The sequence below is a fragment of the Bos javanicus genome, chromosome 16 (genome assembly GCF_032452875.1).
Source record: "Bos javanicus breed banteng chromosome 16, ARS-OSU_banteng_1.0, whole genome shotgun sequence".
In the NCBI taxonomy this organism is placed as follows: domain Eukaryota; kingdom Metazoa; phylum Chordata; class Mammalia; order Artiodactyla; family Bovidae; genus Bos; species Bos javanicus.
Genome location: NC_083883.1, coordinates 14,836,466 through 14,863,339, shown reverse-complemented (window position 1 = coordinate 14,863,339; position 26,874 = coordinate 14,836,466).

Below are 26,874 nucleotides of genomic sequence, written 5' to 3'. Positions count from 1 at the left end.
GTGATGCCATCCAAACATCTCATCCTTTGTCATCCCTTTCTCCTCCTGCTTCAATCTTTCCTAGCATCAGGGTGTTTTCCAATGATTCAGTTCTTTGCATCAGGTGGCCAAAGTATAGGAGCTTCAGCTTCAGCATCAGTTTTGTCAATGAATATTCAGGACGTATTTCTCTTAGAATTGACTGGCTAGATATCCTTGCAGTCCAAGGGACTCTCAAGAGTCTTCTCCAACACCACAATTCAAAAGCATCAATTCTTCAGCACTCACCTTTCTTTAAGTCCAACTCTCACATCCATACATGATTACTGGAAAATCCATAGCTTTGACTAGATGGACCTTTGTTGGCAAAGTAATATATGCTTTTTTAATATGCTGTCTAGGTTGGTCATAGCTTTTCTTCCAAGGAGCAAGCTCTTTTAATTTCATGGCTACAGTCACCATCTGCAGTGATTTTGGAGCCCAAGAAAATAAAGTCTTTCATTGTTTCCCCATCTATTTGCCATGAAGTGATGGGACCAGATGCCATGATCTTAGTTTTCTGAATGTTGAGTTTTAAGCCAACTTTTTCAGTTTCCTCTTTCACTTTCATCAAGAGGCTCTTTAGTTCCTCTTCATTTTCTGCTATGAAGGTGGTGTCATCTGCATATCTGAGCTTATTGATATTTCTCCTCACAATCTTGATTCCAGCTTGTGTTTCATCCACGTATTGTTGAAGCCTGGCCTGGAGGATTTTGAGCATTATTTTGCTAGCATGTGAGATGAGTGCAATTGTGTGGTAGTTTGCACAATCTTTGGCATGCCTTTCTTTGGGATTGGAATGAAAATTGATCTTTTCCAGTCCTGTGGCCACTGCTGAATTTTCCAAATTTGTTGGCATATTGAGTGCAGCACTTTCATAGCATCATCTTTTATGTTTTGAAACAGCTCAACTGGAATTCCATCACCTCCACTAGCTTTGCTTGCAGTGATATTTCCTAATGCCCACTTGACTTTGCATTATAGGGTGTCTGGCTCTAGGTGAGTGATCACACCATTGTGATTATCTGGGTCGTGAGGATCTTTTTTGTACAGTTCTTCTGTGTATTCTTGCCATATCTTCTTAATATCTTCTGCTTCTCTTAGGTCAATACCATTTCTGTCCTTTATTATGCCCATCTTTGCATGAAAAGTTCCCTTGGTGTCTAATTTTCCTGAAAAGATCTCTAGTCTTTCCCATTCTATTGTTTTCCTCTATTTTTTGCACTGATCACTGAGGAAGGCTTTCTTATCTCTCCTTGCTTTTCTTTGAAATTCTTCATTCAAATGGGTATATCTTTCCTTTTCTTATTTGCCTTTCACTTCTTTTCTCTTCTTAGCTATTTGTAAGGCCTCCTCAGACAGCCATTTTGCTTTTTTGCATTTCTTTTCCATGGGGATGGTCTTGATCCCTGTCTCTTGTATAATGTCATGAACCATTTTGCTTTTCAGCATTTCTTTTTCTTGGCAATGGTCTTGATCATTGCCTCCTGTACAATGTCATGAACCCCCATCCATAGTTCCTCAGGCACACTGTTTATCATATCTAATTCTTTGTATCTGTTTTCCACTTCCACTGTATAATTGGACATGGAGAAGGAAATGGCAACCCACTCCAGTACTCTTGCCTGGAAAATCCCATTGATGGAGGAGCCTGGTAAGCTACAGTCCATGGGGTCTGGAGGAGTTGGACATGACTGAGTGACTTCACTTTCACTTTTCACTTTCGTGCATTGGAAAAGGAAATGGCAACCCACTCCAGTATTCTTGCCTGGAGAATCCCAGGGACAGAGGAGCCTGATGGGCTGCCATCTCTGGGGTCTCACAGAGTTGGATATGACTGACGTGACTTAGCAGTAGCAGCAGCGGTATAATTGGAAGAGGATGAGATGGATGGAGGGCATCACTGACTCAATGGCCGTGAGTTTGAGTAAACTCTGGGAGTTGGTGTAGGACAGGGAGGTCTGGTGTCCTGCAGTCCATGGGGTCCTAAAAGTCAGACATGACTGAGAAACTGAACAGAACTGAACTGTATTATTGTAAGGGAGGTGATTTAAGTCACATCTGAATGGTCTAGTGATTTTCCCTACTTTATTCAATTTAAGTCTGAATTTGGCAATAAGGTGTTCATGATCTGAGCCACACTCAGCTCCCTGTCTTGTTTTTGCTGACTATATAGAGCTTCTCTATCTTTGGCTGCAAAGAATTTAATGCTGCAAAGAAAGTAGATGCTTGCTTTAAGAGAATTTAAATCCCATTTATCTCTCAATACCCATTATTTCCATCTTCATTAAAGCACAGTCCCTGATTTTTAATGTTGCATATGGCCAAACAAACTTATAGAACAAGAAACACAAAAATCACAGCAACAGCAACACCAAAATCTTCCAATTTCCAGTCCTCCATGATACCTAATGAAGGCACATGTGAAGTCTTGCAAAGTGGAAGGACAGAGGAGAAGGACCCTGTGTCCCTGGGTGTCCAGGTGTCAACACACAGAAGAGTTTACTTGGCCTCTGAGCTTGTATAAGTGAGAAAGAAACTTCTACCTGCTTATCTCTCAGTTAAATTTTTTTTGTCCTCACAGCTAAATATAACCTTAAGAATATAAAAATATTTTAACATTACTACATCTGTCTCTATTGAGTTTTATATGGTTGGCCTAAATTTATTCTATTACCCAGTACATGGAGCATGTAAAAAAGATCAGTGAGTTGAGAAACAAAATATTGAAAAATTATGTGTTCTTCCAATTTTAACATTCACTAATTTATTTATTACACTTATTTTTAATCTATACCACACAACAGTCTTTTTTTGTTGTTGTTCTTACACTAATGAGCTATGTGAGTGGAGGTGAGTTGCTGAAGGTTGTGCTGTGACGGGCGCGCTAAAGCGCAGGCGGCTGTGACGGGTGCGCTAAGCGCGGCTGAGAGGAGCCACCCCACGTCGGAGGTCAGGGGCAGAAGCCGGGAGGACCCCATGCCCAAAGGGCAGCGGCAAAGAGGAGTTACCCCACATCCGAGGTCAGAGGCAGCGGCCGAGAGTACCAGACTGCAACAGCGCAGGAATGGCCGAGAGGATCTACCCCGCATCTGAGGTCAGGGGGGGTGGCCCAGAGGAGATACCCAGCATCCGAGGTCAGGGGCGGCAATGAGAGGAGTTACCCCACATCCGAGGTCAGGGGTGGCGGCCGGGGGGAGATACCCCATGCCCCTAAGCCTGAGGCCAGGGGCCGCGGGCAGGAGGAGCAACCCCACGCCCAAGGCCAGGGGCGGTGGCTGGGAGGACCAACCCCACGTCCAAGGAGCCATGGCTGCACAGGCACATGAGGGCCTAGAGGACCTATCCCACGTTGAAGGTCAGGAAGGGCGGCGGTGAGGAGATACCCCTCGTCCAAGGTAAAGAGCAATGGCTGTACTTTGCTGGAGCAGCCTTGAAGAGATACCCCACGCCCAAGGTAAGAGAAACCCAAGTAAGACGGAAGGTGTTGCAAGAGGGCATCAGAGGGCAAACACACTGAAACCATACTCACAGAAAACTTAATCTAGTCACACTAGGACCACAGCCTTGTCTAACTCAATGAAACTAAGCCATGCCCATGGGGCAACCCAAGACGGGTGGATCATGGTGGAGAGGTCTGACAGAATGTGGTCCATTGGAGAAGGGAATGGCAAACCACTTCAGTTTTCTTGCCTTGAGAACCCCATGAACAGTATGAAAAGGCAAAATGATAGGATACTGAAAGAGGAACTCCCCAGGTCAGTAGGTGCCCAGTATGCTACTGGAGATCAGTGGAGAAATAACTTCAGAAAGAATGAAGGGATGGAGCCAAAGCAAAAACAATACCCAGCTGTGGATGTGACTGGTGACTCATTGGAAAAGACTCTGATGCTGGGAGGGATTGGGGGCAGGAGGAGAAGGGGACGACAGAGGATGAGATGGCTGGATGGCATCACTGACTCGATGCACATGAGGTTGAGTGAACTCTGGGAGTTGGTGATGGACAGGGAGGCCTGGCGTGCTGCGATTCATGGGATTGAAAAGAGTCGGACATGACTGAACGACTGATCTGATCTGTGAATGACCACTTTTAATATCATAGTGGTGGACTCAAAAACCCAACAAAAAGGATGAAAAATGTGTTTTAAAATAAACATCACTAATTTATTTGTTTACAGCTATACTCCTCTAAGCCTATAGTTTTGATTTCTTTCTCCCGAAACATAGAATAGGCTTCAGATTTTTGATGTCTCCAAGGAACATATTGTGAGAAATAAACTAGAATATTTTTCCTTTACAAAACTTGGTACTGTCCTTCACCTTCTACATTCTTTGAAAGTTTGTCTCTCATTTAATCTATTTTATGGCACCTTAGTGCCCTACAGGAGTCTTGCAGTGTCCTATTTATCTTGTCTATGGAGGATTATTTTAAAGTCTAACTGTTTAATAGTGACTAAATATAGTAGAGGGCATGTATTAGGACACATTAAACAAACCTTGTTATTTTGGTGCATGGGATGAAAATATGACTATACATTGATATGCTGTATTATGCTATTATGTCTGCAAGCCTTTTCAGATTATTCATCAAAAGAATATTTTCAAAATGTGACACTCTCTGTGAAATATATTTTGTTAAATGCCAGGATTTAAAAGTCTTTTAAAACTGGATATTCTTAAAGATGATCAAATGGGGGAAAACATTTAAATAGAAAATTGAAATAAATACACTTTCATAAACACTTCAATAGATCTATCACTAGGTGATATTAGCTCTTTAAAATAGATATCAAACCTTAAAAAAATAGGTAGATAGGAAAAACTTCTGAAAATTAATGCAACATTAAGTGAAATCCACAGGAGCAGAGTTTAATTACTCAAGGAAACTCAAAGGGCTATTGCACCAGAGGAACTGCCATGTAATAATCCAGAGATTTGAGAAATTATAATACATTCTGAGAATTTTAAAGCTTAGCATGCTGGAAGAATGTATACATATTATGTACCAGTGTCATAGGAGCTAGGAAGAGATATCAAGTATTTAATTTTGAATTGATTTGTTAAGAAATCTAAATTTAGGTTCAATAATTATTTGGGAAAGAAAGTCCCATGAACAAACTTGCACATATTACAAACTTGAACATATTACTAAGTCAAGACTGGAAGAAAAGTGAGAGACCACCAACAGTGTTCGAGTTATAATAAGAATCTGAATCAAATCAGTTGTGGCAGGAAAGTCATGGAAGATATGAAAAATGAAAAGATTATTAATATATGTGACCCTGTGATTGATAAGTGAATAACAGCAAAGATAGTTTTCTGGCATGGGTAATTAATTATGTGAGAAGGTATCATTCTTAGTCTAGACTGTGAAGGATAGATTTTAAAAAGAAAAGTTATGAGCTTACATTACACATTTGAGTGTAAGTATATTAAGTAAGTGATTTGAACAGAAGATTAAAACTCAGAAGGGAGGAATGTATAGAGGTTTCTGGCTTACACTGACAGGCTATGTGTGAAAATGTTATTTGGGAGACTATTTTTATTTGTTTTAAATGGAAAATTATATAGCATTACATAACTATACTAAAACCCTCACTCAAAATTTTAAAAATTTAATATTTTATGTGTATATATACATAAAAAAAGCCATTATACTAGGAATTCAATTCAGTTCAGTCACTCAGTCGTGTCCGACTCTTTGAGACTCCATGGACTGCAGCACGCCAGGCCTCCCTGTCCATCACCAACTCTCGGAGTTTACTCAAACTCATGTCCATTGAGTCAGTGATGCCATCCAACCATCTCATCCTCTGTCATCCCCTTCTCCTCTTGCCTCCAAACTTTGCCAGCATCCGGGTCTTTTCCCGTACTGTTGAAATACTAGGAATAAATAAAATATTACTTTCTGAACACAAAATAATTAATATGCCTTCTGAACTAAATAATTAATATAGCTTCTTGGAATGCTGTTTATCTTTTCTTGTCTCTAGCAATTTACAAGGCACACCTACTCTTCAATGGGGCTTGGAGCCATTTTTTAAGTGTACGCATCTTTTCAGGGTACTCAAATTATAGTGTTAAGACTTCTGCTTCTGAAAACAAAAGCATTCTCTCTTTCTGGGCAGGGTAGCTTTCCCATACTTGTTGCATTTTCAGCATCAAATTTCTCACATTTCTGTTTCAAGTTTGTGCTATTTATTTCCATTGCCAACAAATCAATCCATTGCTTGGTTTTTATTTTTAACCAAAATATTACATCTTAGAAATCACATGAAGTGTCACTCAAGCACATGGAGTGTCATTCGGAAACATTTCTGATGAGATGTTAGCACCTAAATTATAAGAATAAGAGCCAACTTCTCAATAGTTTAGGGTTTTCCCCTCTAATTATGTGCTCATTTTCATAATGCAGTTATGTCAGCAAGGACTACCTAATTGCCTGACTCTTTTATGGTTTCTTAGATGTAAAAAGTTTAATTTTATACCCAATCACTTCAAAATAAATGAACATAACTTTTGAAAAGATGATTTCTATCATTTTCTTCCTGATCCTTTGGAAATAACATCACCTATTATACATATGTGTGTACATACATGTATTAGGAACAGACATTAAAACAATGTATACATAACAAATAACACTGAAGTCTAACAACCTAATGTATCTGTTGAAATCCAAGCAATAGAAGTTATTCGACAACGTCAAACATTTCAGTGATTCATATCTTCTGCAAGTCAACTACCCAAGTGTCAAAAGAGACAACAGAACATTCTCAGCTTCCAAAAATTAGGTGATTTTCAGGTATGGAGAATACTAGAGGAAAAGATGACTGGTCCTCAGACATGAAAGACCAAAAGATGGAAAAGTAGTCCTGGACTATTAAATAAACAACAGGAGAAGTTACCTCTGGATAAAAGTCCCCCCTTACACTGCTTTAATGAAAAATAATTCTATTATCATCTGGATAGGTGTTGCTTTTGTTTTTCCAGCTAAGCCACCCATATGTGAAATTTAACTAGATAATGTGGACACTGAGACCACTTAAGTCAGATACCCTACCTTCAGTATATGAAATAACAGTATTTGATAAACTGAACTCAAATTTTAAAATACATGCAAAATAAAATGTAATTCCCTTTCCAAAGTGATGAACATTAAACAGGTCAAATGCCTTGAAGAACAACAAGCCATGAAGAAGGCCATTATTTTCTACAGAGAAAGAGAGGAATGGAAAAGAGGTATTAGTATACAGGGAAGCATTCTGAATGCTACCTACCCTTTGCCACACCCAGAATTCTGGGAAAATGACAAGGAAGAATCCATCAGCTTTTGATCATTGTTTTCAATTACTCCTTCCACATTACTTACTGATGACCCGCACTCTCCCAGATATCGGTGACACAGGTGTGAACAAGGTAGGCAAAGGTCATGACACTTATATTCCAATTTCAATCACTTACGATCTAATATCTGGAAATGGAACAATTACAGCATCTATTTGGTGGGACTGGTATGAGAATGAAGTAAATACTTGCACTTAAATACCAGCACTTAAGGCCATGCTGGTACAGGTACCAGCCATGCGCAAGTCTGCTCTATTGGATAGCAGGGGAAAACCAGGTAATCTGGGTCAAACCACTGTTGCAATCTCTACTAGATATGTGATTTCAGGTGCAGGTTTGCTCATCTGTATAGTGAGGAAAACAACAGTACTTATACTTCATAGGGTTGTTATGAGCATTAAGCAACATATTTGGAGGTTGAAAAGATATCTGCACATCAAAATTGTTTTGTTAAGTGATGGTATGGATGGTTTTGCTTAATGCTTAATAGAAGAAATACTGGTAAATGATGGAATAACACCTTAAATTCTTAATTTTCAGTGGTTAATTTAAGTCAAATATAGTTCTGAAAGAAAACTCCTTCCCTCTATGATGTTTTCCAGCATCTCTACTTACAAAGCTGAGCTTCATGGCAACAGGCATGGAAAAAAAGAAAAAAAAAACACTTTGAAAGTTCAAGATTCAATTTTAATAGAGAAATTTTTACAATGCAAGGTGAATTTGGAGCCAGGAGACAATAAATTGATAACTGATATACCATGTTACCCAATAAGTCCACTCCTAGGTATTTACCCAAGAGAATGAACATATAAATTCATAAAAAAACTTCCACACATGTTCATATGAACATCATTCGGGTAAGAGGAAACTTAGATTGCTTAGAGAAATAGGAATACACTATAGAGCTTGAAGAAGGAAAATCCCGTAGATATAAGTTGTGTTTCTATCAGCAAGAATGAAGTGTCAGAGAAATGATTAGATACTGAGGTAACAGAGTACACTGAAGAAGGAAAAGGTAAATGTTTTTTAAAAAAGATAAACATAAGAAACTTATTATATAATAAAAAAAAATCAGCTTATACAATTTAATACATCAAACAATAACAGTGGATCTAAAAAGATATCTAAAACAACCTCTATAAAAGGTATAAACTAATTATTTCTGTATAAACCAACAATGAATTTAAAATAGATATAGACTCTGAAAAATATTAGAATTGTCCAAATTTAAGACCTAGAAAAATATAAAACACTCTTGAAAGTCTTAAATAATACTGAATAAGTAATATCATGTTCCTAATCAGAGCATTTAATATTACAAAATCCTGAGTTTTAATTCAATGCAATAAACACAAGTCAGGAACAGAGTATTTTGTTTGACTTAGCAAAGTTATTTGACACTCTATCTAGCCGTGCAAATGAAAACTGCCCTGTTGATGTGTTGATGTATTAATAAGTAGTTAACAAGTAGTTAGGATTTAACATTCACCATTAAATTACTGTGGAAAGACAAGCGTTTAGCATATAATGTTGTGGTAACTGAACTTTATTTTAAAGTAAATAAATCTGTATTTCTACCCCACACTGTACACACAACAGTATCGATAAAATACAACTTGCAAATGAAAGAAAAAAAAAAGAATAATGTGGTCACATATGTCATTTAATTTGTGGGAAGATTTTCCTAAGAAACACACATAACATAGAAACAGTGGAAAAATTAAACATTGTTTTACTTCACTATGTCAAAACTCACATTATAGTTTTAAAAAATTACCTAAAGCAAATACTTAAAAATAAAACGAATATATGAGGAGAAAATACTTGTAAGATATTTAATAAAACACTGGTTTCTATGAATCAATGAGAAAAGGATAATAATCCCAATTAAAAATGAGCAAACAGTATAATCCCTGGTGGCTCAGTGGTACAGAATATGCCCGCAATGGAGGGGATGCAGGTTCAATCTCTGGGTCAGGAAGATCCCCTGGAGAAAGAAATGGTAACCTACACCTGTATTCTTGCCTGGAGAATCCCACGGACAGAGGAGCCTGGTTGGCCACAGTCCTTGGGGTCACAAGAATCAGACACAACTTAGCAACTTAGATAGTTTACAGAAATAAACACAAATGTTTAAATAAAAGATACTATAGTCTAGGCATCACTGATTTTGTTTTTCTTTCTGTAAAGATCCAGGTGATAGATATTTCAGTCTTTACCAGCCAGACATCTCTGTTGTAACAATTTGATTCAGCTCTTTCAGTGTGGAAGCAGTCACAGAAGATAGGTACAATGATTGTGTACTGATAAAACTCTGTAACTAGGCCAACGGACTGCATTTGCTAACCTCTTATCTAGCTCAATAGTAATCAGAGAAATAAAGTATTTTTAAAGTAGCTTAACTTCCAGATTAAAATATGGATAATACTTTCATTTTTTAACAATTAAAAGATAGCAGGTTTTATAAGTATCAATAAGAAGTCATTGAAGTGTTATTAAAAAATATGGGAAAAGGACACAGAATGAAAGAAATATATTAAAATTAATACCAAGAGGAGGACCCAGTGGCTCAGACAGTAAAGCATCTGCCTGCAATGCAGGAGCCCCAGTTCGATCCCTGGGTTGGGAAGATCCCCTGGAGAAGGAAATGGCAACCCACTCCAGTACTCTTGCCTGGAAAATCCCATGGATGAAGTAGGCTGGTAGGCTACAGTCCATGGGGTCACAAAAAGTCTAACATGACTGAGCAACTTCACTTTCACTTTTCTTTCTACTTAAATATCTTCCACATTATAGATTTTAGTGTACTCAAAAAGAGTTTGCAGCTCTTTTATAATGATTTTAATCTAGACAAGTGTCTTGCTGATCCTGTTCATGAGGCCAAGTGCCTTGCTGTTCACACTGTTGGCACTGTTTGCTGAACCCAGGGTAGGCAAGGCACAAGCTAAGAGGCTGGAAGACAGTCATGACAATATTCTCTGGTGGTAGGTGCAGCAGCCATCGCAGTAGACATGCTGTATTCTCCCCTCTCGTGGCTGACCCAGCAGACGCAGCAGTACTGCCACCACTTTCCAGGTGGAGCTCACATATGCATACAGCACTCCACCTGTGACCAAGCATGTATCTTGCGATGTGCATGCACAGTGCTATAAATGATCTCACCTGTAACAGTCATTATTTACAAAATGTTGGATGAGAGGCCTGAATATGCCATCACGGCTAATTTGCTCTTTCCCCACAACAAGTTGCTTAATAGTATTTATTCTTAAATCCACTAATTTTAATATACAACCACAAGAATTATAACAGTAAGGCAGCAAAAAGTAAAAATAGCACAAGGTATCTTTACTTGTATTCCTCCTAGAAACCCCAGGGGATCTATTAGATTATCTAAAGATATAAAAAAGTGTTAGTTGCTCATTCAGGTCCAACTCTTTGAGGCCCCATGGACAGTAGCCCTCCAGGTTCCTCTGTCCATTTTTCAGGGATTTTTCAGGCAAGAATACTGGAGTGTGTAGCCATTCTCTTCTCCAGGGGAACTTCTTGACCCAGGGATGGAATCCGGGTCTTCTGCATTCCCTTCTAGAAATCTCAAGGAATCTACTAGATAGTTTGCTTGCTAAATTTAAATGATGAAAATGATTATGTTAAAAATTATTTAGTGTATCAAAGACATATTAAAAATAGGAACACTTTGGTAGAATATCAGTTCAACCTTTCCAAATTGGAGACGTAGAAGGAGTATATATGTCTTTTTAGTTTTTAATTTTAAAGTAGCATTATTAATATTAAATGAAGGAACAATAAACTACATTATACTAATTCTCACTACATAGAATTTCCAAACACTCTCTTACAATTAAGAAAGCCAGAGTAACTAACTTCCTATGCCCAAAGCTAACTTCCTGTGCCCAAGACTAATGCTCTGACAGCCATGGGTGATGAGGTTCATCTGTTTGCAGCAGCAAGATAATGTTTAATCAGTAGCAGCAGGAGGGTCCAGAGTGTTGGTGGTATCATCAGGTTCCTGGTATCTTGATTATATCTATGGGATGATACTCTTTAAGTCAATTATTTCCAGGGTCCCCCTCTTGGTTTCCCAGCTATGTACTTGAGGAAGAGGTAAAAGCTGCTCAGAGGAGAACGAGATTAGTTAGCATTGTTGACATTGGTGTTTATCCTAGACTCAAGCATGGAGACCACTCTTTCAATGTTTCTAATACATTTCTGAGTGCCAGATTCATTGTATTAAATCCTTTTCTGCCAATAATGTTGCTGGCAGCAGACAAGTGCTCTGGCAGACAACTATAAAATGTGTAAAGGCTGCAGAGAAGCTAAGGCAAAAAGCACTAAAGGGGGTAAGACTCCAGAAAGAAACACAGTTTCAGATAGGAACCTGAGCTCAAGTGAAGCTTTTATCCTGGGCCTACAAATGGCTCTTGTGGGAGACAATTAAACAAACCAGCAGATGGGCAAAGACTTGAGTAACCTCAAGCAAATGGTGACTTTCCTCCATAGGATCCTTTGCCCAATCCTATAATAGAAAGGTGCTGAAAATTAGAGTTGAGATTTTGGGCAGGTTGTTGAGACAAATATTTAATTTCTGGACCTGCTCAAGTGAAGAATCCTGCAGAAAACACCAGATGGTCAGCTGAAAACCCTCAAGAGTCATGAGCAAACTAGAGGTGACTGAGGCTTTCAAGGACTGCAACCCAGCCTTGAATCCATACAGTCCCCCATGAGATTAAGATGTTTCCTTTATTTGTTTAGCAATGTTGAGTCCTCCAAGAAGGAAGAGAACATTGGGAGGCCCTGAAACTATTTAAACTAAATCTGTGGCATAGATAAAACAAGGGCACTGCAGAAAAAGTGATGTCAGGACTAAAAAAAAGGCGGAAGAAAGAACTTCATGGCTAAAACCAAGGGGAGGTAAGATATTCAAAAGAAAAATATGACAAGAAAATCTGAATCAATAAAAATTCAAATCAATAAAACAGAGTTGATAAAATAGTGAATGTTAAGGAAAAATAATTATGCTTAAAAGGATATTGGACACAACAAGATTGGACACTTGTGAATCAGAATACAAGTGTGTAGAGCACAATAAATTAAAACAGAAAGTAAAAGGGGGAGACTAGAAAAAAGTGTGTCAGAAGTATAGGACATTGAGGTAATAAGACTAATATATACATTATTTTATCACAAAGGAACAGAGAAATGAAATGGGCAGAAATAATATTCCAGGCACAAACATGCACATATACATGGTTAGAGACATTATAGTACAACTCTTGAAATCTAAACCATGAATATAGAGGAAAAAATATTAAAAGCACCTAGAGAATGGAAGAAGGGTTACCATCAAAGGAGAAAAATGAAAACACACAGCTGGTTTTTAAACAGAAAATGATGGACAGTAGATGGCAAGATTATAACTTTCTATATCAATTGAAAATATCTTTTAAGAATAAAAATTGGAGACTGACTTTTAGAATAGAGTTGTGAAAAACATGGCAGAATGTTTCCCTGAAACAACCATGTAACTGCTGACAGTATAAGAAAAAGTCTCCAGAAATGATCCTAAAGTCATTTAGCAAATGAAGAGCCAGCACCCACTAAACCTCAGTAAGACAAGTGAAAGTCTGAGGCATTTGAGTTAAAATATACACATAGTCAACCTCTTTCATTTGTTCTGTTCCTGGCATGTGGAGCCAAGAAGAAAGTGGGACACTCTTTCTGTCTATGCCTTAGAAAAAAAAACTATAAAGGAATATCCTTTATGAGAACATTCTTGAAAAGTACGAAGACTCAAGAAACATAGTAAAAGGATTATACACCATGATCAAGTGAGAACCATCTCAAGATGCAAGATTGATTTAACATATGAACATCAATGAAATACACCTTATTAATAGAAGGAGCTAAGAAACTTTCTCAAAAGAAACAAAACCCATCTAACAAATTCAGTATGCATTCATGATAAAAATACCCAACACACTAAGAGGAAATATCTGTCAAAAAAACCATCTATAAAACCAAGCAAACATATTAATATTATATTTAATGGTGAATGACTATTTTTCCTCCCTAAGAAGATAAGGATATCTGTTTCAATCATTGCTATTTGACATTTTACTGGAGGTTTTAGTTAGATAAATTAGTTAAGTAAAACACATAAAAGACATCCAGACTGTAAAGGAAGATATAAAGTTGGACAAACAGATGACATTATCTTGTATATAGAAAATTTCAAGGAATACATATAGACACAAACACACATACATACTCATATACATGACTACCAAAACTAATAATTTCAGTAAACTTGCAGGATACCAGACACATATAAAACATTAAGTATATTTCTAAACATAATCAATAAATGCTTAAATATGAAAGGAAGAAAACAATTGAATTTGCAAGCATTAGAAAGACTAAAATATTTTAAATAAATTTAACAAAAGAAGTGTGGGACTAAACAGACACAAATTAACAAATTTGAAAAATTAGAAAATTCAGAGAGACCTAAGGGGAAAGATATACCATATTTATGGTTCAGAAGAACTAATATTATTAAAATGTTCAGTTCAGTTCAGTCGCTCAGTCGTGTCCAACTCTTTGCAACCCCATGAATCCCAGCATGCCAGGCCTCCCTGTCCATCACCAACTCCCGGAGTTCACTCAGACTCACGTCCATCGAGTCAGTGGTACCATCCAGCCATCTCATCCTCTGTCATCCCCTCTCTTCCTGCCCACAATCCCTCCCAGAATCAGACTCTTTTCCAGTGAGTCAACTCTTCGCATGAAGTGGCCAAGGTACTGGAGTTTCAGCTTTAGCATCATTCCTTCCAAAGAACACCTAGGACTGATCTCCTTTAGAATGGACTGGTTGGATCTCCTTGCAGTCCAAGGGACTCTCATATTCCACAAATTGATTTAAAAAGTCAAAATAATCGGTTATCAAAATTCAAGCAGTCTTTTCCATGTAAACTGACAAGTATTCAAGGTACACAACGGAACCTGATAAATCTTGAAACACAAGAACAAAGATTCAAACTTCTCACTTGAAAAACTTAAACTTATAAAGCCTCATTAATTGAAGCAGTGTGGTATTGGCATAGCATAGATGTACAGATCAAAGAAATGTAATTCAGAGTCCAAAAATAAGCTCTTATATTGGTTTTCAACCAATGTGCTTCAAGCAGAAAACTATTGAAACAATAATTTTTCAACAAATGATGCCAGCAAAACTGGATATCTATTGGATTGGCCAAAAAGTTCATTTAGGTTTTTCTGTAAGATACACGTATAGGTAAAACTGAGTTACTTTGCTGTACACATGAAACTAACACAATGGAGTTAATCAATTATGCTTCAATAAAAAAGTAAAGAGATAAAGAATAATACATCATGCTAGTAGTAATGAAAATAAACAGGAGTAGTTGCATTTTTTTTCAGACAAAGTAGAATTCAAATATAATAAAAAATATTAGGAATAGTATTACAGAAAAATAAAGGAATTTCCCCTCCACCAACACACACATATAGAAACACTCTGTAGGATATAGCAATGCCACATATGTATGCGTCTAATAATACAATGTACAACTACATGGGGAAATACTGATAGAATTGCAAGGGGAAAGGACAAATCCATTGCTACAGCTGGAACTTTCATAGTCCTCTTTCAGTTACTGATTAAGTAGAAAATCAATAACAATATATTTCACCTGAACAACATTATCAATCAACTATAAAAGTTAAAGAGGATAGTTTAAAAAATGGCTTAAAAAGCTGTGTGGATCACAACAAACTGTGGAAAATTCTTAAAGAGATGGGAATACCAGACCACCTTACCTGGCTTTTTAGAAATCTGTATGCAGGTCAAGAAGTAACAGTTAGAACTGGATATGAAACAACAGACTGGTTCTAAATTGGGAAAGGAATACAAGTCTTCATATTGTCACCCTGCTTATTTAACTTATATGCAGAGTACATCATGTGAAATGCTGGGCTGGATGAACCACAAGCTGGAATCAAGATTGCTGGGAGAAATATCAATAACGTCAGATATGCAGATGACACCACCCTTATGGCAGAAAACAAAGAACTAAAGAGCCTCCTGATGAAAGTGGAAAAAGTTGGCTTAAAGCTCAACATTCATAAAACTAAGATCATGGCATCTGGTCTCTTCACTTCATGGCAAATAGATGGTGAAACAATGGAAAACATGAGAGACTATTTTTTGGGCTCCAAATCACTGCAGATGGTGACTGTAGCCATGAAATTAAAAGACGTTTGCTCCTTGGAAGAAAAGTTACAACCAACTTAGAGAGCATATTAAAAAGCAGAGACACTACTTTGCTGACAAAGATCTGTCTAACCAAAGCTATGGTTTTTTCCACTACTCATGTATGGATGTGAGAGTTGGACCATAAAGAAAGCTGAGCGCCAAAGAATTGATGTTTTTGAACTGTGAGTTTGAGAAGACTGTTGAGAGTCCCTTGGACTGCAAGGAGATCTAACCAGTCCATCCTAAAGGAAATAATTCCTGAATATTCATTGGAAGAACTGATGCTGAAGTTGAAGCTCCAGTACTTTGGCCATCTGATGCAAAGAGCTGACTTATTGGAAAAGACCCTCATGCTGGGAAAGACTGAAGGCAGGAGGACAAAGGGACGACAGTGGATGAGGTGGTTGGATGGTATCACCAACTCGATGGACATAAGTTTGACCAAGCTCCGGGAGTTGGTGATGGACAGGGTTTCTACTCAAAGACATAAGTATATATATATTCTTCTCAAGATTACATGGAACATTCACCCAAGATAGACCACATTATTAGCTGTAACAGTTAATAGAGTTAAAGGAATAGAAATAAAACAGACTCTGTTATTAGACCACAAGGGAATGGAACTAGAAATTAAATGTCAGATAGATACCTGGGAAATTCCCAAATATGATGAAACTAAAAGCTATATAGTTATCTATTTCAAAGGTCATAAAAGTTGTCTCAAGAGATATACAAAACACACACACACAATTTGGACTAAATTAAAATAAAAAAGACAAATTGTGGTTTTAAAGAAATAGTGTGCAGAGAGAAAATTTTAACATTGAATACATATATTAGAGAAAAATATAAAATATAAAAATCTAAACTTCTAATAAGGAGATCCAACCAGTCCATCCTAAAGGAAAGCAGTCCTGAGTGTTCATTGGAAATACTGATGCTGAAGCTGAAGCTCCAATACTTTGGCCACCTGATGCAAAGAGCTATTTCATTAGAAAAGATCCTGAGGCTGGGAAAGATTGAAGGTGGGAGGAGAAGGGGATGACAGAGGATGAGATAGTTGGATGGCATCACCGACTCGATGGACATGAGTTTGAGTAAGCTCCAGGAGTTGGTGATGGACAGGGAAGCTTGGCATGCTGCAGTCCATGGAGTCACAAAGAGTCAGACTCGACTGACCAACTGAACTGCACTGAACTGAAACTTCTAATATATACAACTAGAGGAACGGAGAAGGCAATGGCACCCCACTCCAGTACTCTTGCCTGGAAAGTCCCATGGACGAAGGAGCCTGGTAGGCTGCAGTCCATGGGGTCTCTAAGAGTCGGACACGACTGAGTGACTTCACTTTCACTTTTCACTTTCCTGCATTGGAGAAGGAAATGGCAACCCACTCCAGTGTTCTTGCCTGGAGAATCCCAGGGATGGGGGAGCCTGGTGGGCTGCCGTCTAAGGGGTCACACAGAGTCAGACACGACTGAAGTGACTTAGCATAGCACAGCATAGAGGAAGAAGAACAAATTCAACCTCATGTAAGCAGAAGAAATAAAATAGTAAAAATAAACAGAGAAATCAATGAAATTGAAAATAGGAAGCCAATTAAGAAATTAATACTAAAATCTGATTTTTGAAATGTTTCACAAAGTAAAAAAATCTCTAAATATGCTAATAAATTTGGAGAGAATGAGGCGATGGGGGAGGAGGGGGGGATACAAATTAGTAATATCTAAAATGAAAGCAGTATCACTACTAATCTTACTAATCTCATGGACGTTAAAAGTACAAGTGAATATTATGAACAGATGTATGTCCTTAAATTTGATAACCTAGGTGAATAGAACAGGAAACTAGAAAGGCACAAACTGCATAGCTCCCAAACTGAAAAACATCCATTTTCAAAACTTGTTTGCATTCATTTTGGTTATGAGAGAAAAGCACCACCTATTAGTCATATATTCAAACTATGTAAATTGTTTTTTACTGTGACATTTTAATACCACAAATTATTGCCTCTGGAGTTGTCATATCTGAGTGCTGAATAGATGATCCTTCTGTTATGAGTTTGTCTACTTCAGTACAACAGGATACAAGGTTATATTATTATATCCTGAAAGGTGAAAATCTTTAAAAAATTGATAACTTGAATAACTATATTTATTAAAATTAATAGATATAGAGTTAGATAGAAACTGAATGTTAGGTCCATGAATCAAGGCAAACTGGAAGTTAGTCAAACAGGAGATGACAAGAGTGAACATCGACATTCTAGGAATCAGTGAACTAAAATGGACTGGAATGGGTGAATTTAACTTAGATGACCATTATATCTACTACTGTGAGCAGGAATCCCTTAGAAGAAATGGAGTAGCTATCATAGTCAACAAAAGAGTCTGAGATACAGTATTTAGATGCAATCTCAAAAATGACAGAATTATCTGTGTTCGTTTGCAAGACATACCGTTCAATATCACAGTAATCCAAGTCTATGCCCCAACCAGTAATACTGAGGAAGCTGAACAGTTCTATGAAGACCTACAAGACCTTTTAGAACTAACACCCCAAAAAGATGTCCTTTTCAGTATAGCGGACTGGAATGCAAAAGTAGGAAGTCAAGAAACTCCTGGAGAAACAGGCAAATTTGGCCTTGGAGTACGGAATGAAGCAGAGCACAGGATAATAGAGTTCTGCCACTAGAACACACTGGTCATAGCAAACACCCTCTTCCAACAACACAAGAGAAGACTCTACATGTGGACATCACCAGATGGTTGACACCGATATCAGATTGACTATATTCTTTGCAGCCAAAGATGGAGAAGCTCTACACAGTCAGCAAAAACAAGACTGGGAGCTGACTGTGGCTCAGATCATGAACTCCTTATTGCCAAACTCAGATTGAAATTGAAGAAAGTGGAGAAAACCACTAGACCAAAAGAGTTCCAGAAAAACATCTCTTTCTTCTTTATTGACTATGCCAAAGCCTTTGACTGTGTGGATAACAATAAACTGTGGAAAATTCTTAAAAAGATGGGAATACCAGACCACCTGACCTGCCTCTGAGAAATCTGTATGCAGGTCAGGAAGCAACAGTTAGAATTGGACATGGAACAACAGACTGGTTCCAAGTAGGAAAAGGAGTATGTCAAGGATGTGCATTGTCACCCTGCTTATTTAACTTATATGCAGAGTACATCATGAGAAACGCTGGGCTGGAAGAAGCACAAGCTGGAAACAAGATTGCCAGGAAAAATATCAATAACCTCAGACATGCAGATGACACCACCCTTATGCAGAAAGTGAAGAAGAACTAAAGAGCCTCTTGATGAAAGTGAAAGAGGAGAGTGAAAAGAGGACCAGATGGTTTTACTAATAATTAGCTTTAAATATTGAAGAAGAAAACAGAAATACCTATTAGAAAATAGAAGCCAACCAAATGCTCAACATATAAGAGGCTCATATGATTAGATTGTCTCTTCCCCAAAACTCTTCCCTTTGAAAACACCAAAAGTCAATTGATTAGGAAATTTATTTACACATACAAATTCCCTCTTGTAATTTGATATACTTGTTGATGAAATGTCATATTCACAGTTTCAGGAATCATGACAGGAAATCTTAGGAAAGGCATTTTGGAATTCTTTATAGAAATTATACTGGTGATTGTTCTTTTGTCCTTTTTAATTCTTCTCTATTTCCTATAATCCTAGGCATCTTGACTATGTCTTAGCTGAGACTAATGAGAAAATGAATGCTGAGAATGTGCATGTTGGCAAAGTTGGCCCCTTTTAACAAACTTTATCAGATATCCTCGCTTACATATCATTAGATGTGACACATGATCAAGTATAAAAGTAAAAGTGTTTGCAAGGGTGAATATTTTTTAAAACAATGAAAATTTCTATTATTCTTTTAAATAAGATTTTAGTCTATTTTATTGCTTTTTGTTTGTTTCTTTGACTGTGTTCCTCACAGCTTACAGGGTTTTATTTCCCTGACCAGGGATCAAAATTGCACCCCTGGAGTGGAATCTTGCAATCCTAATCATTGGACCACCAATGAATTCCCAACACTAGGAGCATTTTTAATTGAGTAAATTATTGTCCACCTCTTCCACTGCCCTAACTGGTATTCTGTTGTCAGTGGAGAAGACGGTGTATAGATACTGTGTGGGTAGCCACATATAACTACATATGTCAATGTTTCCAACCATTATTTCTCATAAAACTTGTTTCCAAACTTCATTTATGTTAATGGGAACATACTTTTCTTTAGTCTTAAATTAGCACTGAACCTCATTAATAATTAGTAGGACTTAGAATTATTGTTAGATTTGGAGGGACTACTAGAAAACATTTTTAAAATGACCAGTTTATGCACATTGTCTCTTTCAAGGCATCTATAATATTTCATAACATTTTAAAGTTTTGAACATTTTCTTTAAGGAACTGAGACACTGAAACTTTAGCAGGAATTCTTTAAACAATCCCCAAGTACAGAGTATTGTTTTGATTAGCAATGTTAGTAGTGGCAGTAAAAACAATACAATCAGTATCAGTTCAGTCGCTCAGTCATGTCCGACTCTTTGTGACCCCATGAACCACAGCATGCAGGCGTCCCTGTCCATCACCAACTCCTGGAGTTTACCCAAACTCATGTCCATTGAGTTGGTGATAATATCTAACCATCTCATCCTCTGTCATCCCCTTCCTACAAACATTAGTAGTAATAAACACAATACTTACTAAATACAAGACACCAGTCTTAACACTTCCATAATCTAAACATTAAACCAAGGATCTGAGTACTTTTATTATTTATATTTTACATACGAAGAAATTAAGGAACACAGATGTTAGGCAACTTATCCAGATATTTCAGTATGTAGTTTCAGTCCACAGCTAATGAAGCTGATTAAAAATAAGCGATTTTTTTTTTTACCAATTTGAGTAATTTATATATTCTAGATGGTTTTATTGTAAGAGCTTCATATATTTATTATAGATTCTTAATTAGGGACTTTTGGTCAAATGCTAGGCATCAGCAGATGTATATTTTACATTATTTTCAAGCAGATGTGATATTCAAGTCAATAATTTCATACACAGTGATTTCTGATAGTGCTACATATGGTATGAATGCATTAATATAATGAGCAACTTCTGGAGTAACAGTGCAAATTTCCCATGAAATATATATTTGATAGACATATAAATCAAGGTATTGACATATGGAAATCATGACATTTCAAGGCAGTTTTAGATTCTGACATAGAAATTTAATAAAACTGCTTATAGTCAGGGGGGGAAAAACACATTTGAAGAACCTTTTAATGTACTTTTAATTCCAGTAGAGATTGTATCATAAAATCTGGGATCTGCAACAGGAGTTAACTCGAGGCATCTACATAATGCCAGTTATTTCAAAGGGAGACAATTATACCACAGATAATTGATTATATAATTACTAGATGACAGAAAAAAAACCCAAAAAATGTTATTAGGAATAAATGTAGAAGCAGTTACCATGCCTAGGTGAAAAGAGAAAAAATGTAAGAGGAACTGACAGCAGACATAGATGCTTGGAGTCGAGGACTTTCCACAGCTGGTGTGTGGAGGTCACCATAGAGGGTGGCCCTGGAGGCTCGGACAGTAAAGAATCTGCCCGCAATGCAGGAGACCAGGGTTCAATTCCTGGGTCGAGAAGACCCCCTGGAGAAAGGAATGGCTACTCACTCCAGCATTCTTTCCTGGAGAATTTCATGGACAGAGAAGCCTAGCTGGCTATAGTCAATGGGGTCGCAAAGAGCTGGACATGACTGATGATTAACACTTCATAGCGGCAGAGGATGAGATGGTAAGATATGAATTTGAGTAAATGGACATGAATTTGAGCAAATTCTGGGAGATAGTGAAGGACAAAGAAGCCTGGCCTGCTGAAGTGCATGAGGTTACAAAGAGTTGGACACGACTTCACAATTGAACAACAACACAACATCTTACCTGTGCTCAGACCTGGGAGGGAAATGCAGCTGATGGGCTGACACTTTTCCATGCTCAGATCATCTACCAGATAATCTTTATTCTGTTTCCTCTTGAAATTTAAAATTACTGACATAGTCCACTCATGTAATGCCCTTAGCCCTTTTCATACTATGGAAAAGAAGCTATTTCAATTTCCAATTGAATTACATAATTGTTATTTATTCTGGTAATATAAAGTATAAATGCATTCATGCAAAGTTGCTTCAGTCATGTCCAACTCTTTGTGACCCTATGGACTATAGCCCAATAGGCTCCTCTGTTCATGGGATTCTCTAGGCAAGAATACTGGAGTGGGTTGTCATGTTCTCCTCCAGGGGATCTTCTGGACCCAGGGATCAAACCTTCATTTCTTATGTCTCCTGCATTGGCACGTGGGTTCTTTACTACTAGTGCCACACAGGAAGCCCAAACTCTAATAAACAGAGACAAAAGTCAGTCACAGGGAGATGAAGTACAGTTTTGCAAGTAGATTGTTTGAAAGATATAGAAAAAACTTAAAACCGATCATTATGTTAAAAAATAGAGGCAATTTCCATTTCTATTGATTCCAAATACATTCATTTTGACTAGCATTTCCTTCTCCAGGGGATCTTCCCAATGCAGAAAAGGACCGAGTTAGTTATCGATTCAGATTATATAAACTACCCTAAAATGTGGTATTTTAACACCAAAATGTGTGATATTTTAATGCCAAAAGGTGTATTCAGGACTATCATTTGTTGTTCAGTTGCTCAGTTGTGTCTGACTCTTTGTGACTTCACGGACTGCAGCATGCCAGGCTTCCCTGTCTTTCATCAACTCCTGGAGCTTACTCTAACTCATGTCCATCGAATTGGTGATGCCATCCAACCATCTCATCCTCTGTCGTCCACTTCTCCTCCTGCCTTCAATCTTTCCCAGCATCAGGATCTTTTCTAATGAAATAGCTCTTCATATCAGGTGGCCAAAGTATTAGAGTTTCAGCTTCAGCATCAGTCCTTCCAATGAACACTCAGGACTGATTTCCTTTAGGATGGACTGGTTGGATGTCCTTGCAGTCCAAGGGACTCTTAAGAGATTTCTTCAACACCACAGTTCAAAAGCATCAATTCTTCGGTGCTCAGCCTTCCTTATGGTCCCACTCTCACATCCATACATGACTACTGGAAAAACCATAGCTCTGACTATATAGGCCTTTGCTGGCAAAGTAATGTCTCTGCTTTTTAATATGTTGTCTAGGTTTGTCATAGCTTTTCTTCCAAGGAGCTAGTGTCTTTTAATTTCGTGGCTGCAGTGATTTTGGAGCCTGAGAAAATAAGGTCTGTCACTGTTTCCATGGTTTCTACATTACTATCATAATTGAGTGTTAAAAAGATGATTCCACTGTTATAAAAGTCTAACTGCTTCAGTATGACAGAGTAACATGATTGAATATAACTATTATCAGCACATAGTCTAAATTGCTGAAACATGAATTCTCTGGTCAGACAGACAACTGAATGGAGTGCCATTACCATAAATACTCCCTTTAATATTTCTGAGGTGGTGTTCCTGGCATAAGATTTAAGAGCAGGACAGGCAACCTAACCTCTTGCCAAAGCTCTGTGTCAGACAAACTCAAAGAAAAGACAAGGGATGGCAAATAAATTTACTTGTCACTGATATGACAAGTAAATATCAGCCTCCTAAAATACAGAGTAGTGTGGATAGGGGTAGGGAGTAATGTAGAAAGTCCAATGAAGAATGTCTCAGCGCACCATAATGGTCCCAGAACATTTAAATACAAGAAATAAAACATTACTGATACATTTGAAGTGCTCTATATTCTCTATGGTGAATTTAGTGTGTCTTTTGTAGGTTCCTGCTTTAATAATTTCTATGTGTACACAGAAACTTATAAAACAACAGTGTATGTAGCTATTTTTTCATATTAATGGCATACTTACATGCTATTCCACAACTTACTTTTTCTCTACATAAAAGTGTGTTCACAGGAACTGTTATGCCCCTTCAAATAGATTTAGCACACTCTTAAAAATTATTGTACATTATCATATCTTTGTAAAAAATATCACACTTTAGTTATCAGTTTTATAGCTGACTAATTCTTAAGTGATTTTCACTGACAACTTTTTTCCCATCTCATTTAACCACAGTGAGAGTTCTTTAAAGAACAAACCTGTCATAGAATTGTTCAATCTTTGGGTATTCATGTTTTAAATTTTATTGTCAATTTGGTCTATAATGTAGTTGCAACAGATTTCATTCCCACTGGCAATTTAGGAGAGCTCCTATTTCAAAATTTGGTTTTATTGTATTTAATACATCCTTAATATTTGTCAACATATACAAGTCAGATTCAATAAAACACTTTTCAAAAACCTTTCATTGACCAGTTATTAGCAAATAATGTCTTCCTTTTCAGATATTTATTTAATTTGTTTATGAAGCACCTCACTTATGCAAGTATCTTTGGATTTGAACATGAAGCAGTGAAACAAACAAACAAAAATCACAGGCTATAAGGAACTTACATACAGGTTTTAAAGTGTGATATATAAACAAAGAGCTTCCCTGGTAGCACAGATGGCAAAGAACCTACCTGTAATGTAGAAGACCAGGTTCAGATCCCTGGGTTGGGACGATCCCCTGGAAAAGGAAATAGCTACCCTCTCCAGTATTCTTGCCTGGAAAATTGCATGTACAGAAGAGCCTGGCAGGCTACAGTCCATGGGGTTACAAAGAGTCAGACATGACTGAGGAACTAACAGACACTTTCACATATAATCAATGAATTAAATAAGTGGCTTATGACATATTAGAAGCTTTTGTGTTGGAGTTTGGGGGAGGGAGTGAGGCAAAGCGATTTTACATTGATTGATTGGGGAAGGCTGTTCAGGGTATATGATTTCTGAGTGAAGATTCAAATGATGCGAACAACACATCATATGCACATCATTGTAAATGTGTTCCGTTTTCACGTGTGCAAGCAATTTGGGGGCCATATGTCGGGAAATGGAACTGCAAAGTAAAAAACTGCAATATTTTAGACTTTAGCATTTAATTCCAAGTTGCTTTTAAACTGATTGTAACAATTTCATTCTGAACAGCTGTTTATTTTACTTCACATCTGTATTAGTTTCCTGGGCCTGCCATAACAAAATACCAAACGCTGGGTGGCTTCAAAATCAGAACTGTGTTTTCTCACAGTTTTAGAGGCCAGAAAACCGAGATCAAGGTGTTGGCAGGTTCAGATACTTCGGATGCCTCTTTCCTTGCCTTCCAGATGGCTGCCTTTTTATGTCTCCTTACATGGTCTCTCCTCTGTGTACATCACTTTTGTACCCACAGCTCCCTGATTGGACCAGGGCCTACCCTAAATGTCTCATTTTAACTTAATTACCACTTTAAAGACCTTGTCTCTACACATTTTGAGGTACTAGAGGACAGAGTTTCAACCTACAAAATTTGGAGGGACTCGGTTCAGTCCATGACAGCCTCCTTACTATGTTTTGCTAAATTCACATGACTAAATACTGAGAGATAACTGAAGGAACCATTCACAAATCTCAGTGTTTAGAAACAAGCCCAGAAATGTCGACTATCTACAAGCTCAGTATTTTTTTATTCCACCCTTTGGAACCCTCTCCAAATACTTGAACTATAACCCCATTATAGGAGCCAGGCTCCACTGGCCATGGAATTCTCCAGGCAAGAGTACTGGAATGGTTAGCCATTCCCTTTGCCAGAGGATCTTTCCAATCCAGAATCAAACCTGAGTTTCCCACATTGCAGGCAGATTCTTTAACATTTGAACCACCAGGGAAACTAATAATCCTACTAAACACCTCCTTTATGTGTATGTAGAACTTCAAAAACTGCTCCTTAAATTCATATGGAAGAATAAAAGGAAAAAAGAATTGGTCAGTAGAATAATGACTTCCTCCAAACTGTACACGTCCTAATACCCAGAATATTTGAATATGTTATGTGGCATGACAAAAGGAACTTTGCTACCTAGTTGCTGCTGCTGCTGCTGCTAAGTCGCTTCCGTCGTGTCCAACTCTGTGGGACCGCATAGACGGCAGCCCACCAGGTTCCGCCATCCCTGGGATTCTCCAGGCAAGAACATTGGAGTGGGTTGCCATTTCCTTCTCCAATGCATCAAAGTGAAAAGTGAAAGGGAAGTTGCTCAGTCATGTCTGACTCTTAGCAACATAGACTGCAGCCTACCAGGCTCCTCCGTCCATAAGATTTTCTAGGCAAGAGTACTGGAGTGGCTTGCCATGGCCTTCTCTGTTGCTACCTAGTTAAATATCTTGAAATAGAGGGATTATCCTAGATTATCTAGGTGCGCTTCATTAAATGAGATAAATTCTTAAAACAGTCCTTTCTGAGCTGTGGTCAGAGAAAAATATGTGAGAAGGGAAGTAATGTCAGAGATGTAAAATTGTTGCCTTTGAAGATAGAGAAAGAAGATTACAGGCCAAGAAATGTGGGCAGCCTCTAGCAGCAAGTGTACACTCCCTGTGTAAACACAGCAATCAGCATAGCTCTCCATCAGAGTTTCAACTTGTTGTCTTCATAACAGGCCATGTACTAGATACCATTATTGTCTCCTAATGTATTAAAGAGATAAGAGAGAAACGCAGAAGCTAAATTATTTTCCAAGGTTACAGATTATAACTGTCAAAATAATACTAACAGTATTACTCTAGGCCTTGCCATCTTAATGGCTAAGATAATTAAAAAATTAAGTTAAAAAACTGATCATCACCAGTGAGAATGGATGGAAACCCGAGGCTTTTCTGTAAAACTACAGAGAACCAAAGAAATATTCAGCGATGATTTTCATAAACTTATAATACATGGTATTTCCTTTTCCTGCAGGACAGAAGATCCTGAGAAAACAGAGGGTATGCAATATTCTTATTACCAAAGTACTTGCCTTATAGCATATCTGAAGGGATAATGTGAGTATGTCATAAGTGTTGAAAATTCCAGCTACAGAGGCAATTAATATGATCATTTATGAATACTAAATATACCCAAAGGGGTGCATAATATGAAGAATGCACTTTAAAAATCTTTTATTAATGCTTTAGTATTCATACTACTTAAAAATAGAGACAAAATTAAGATGTGATAAATTTTTTGGACTGAATTTTCCTAAATATGGCAGGCAGCAAAACTAAA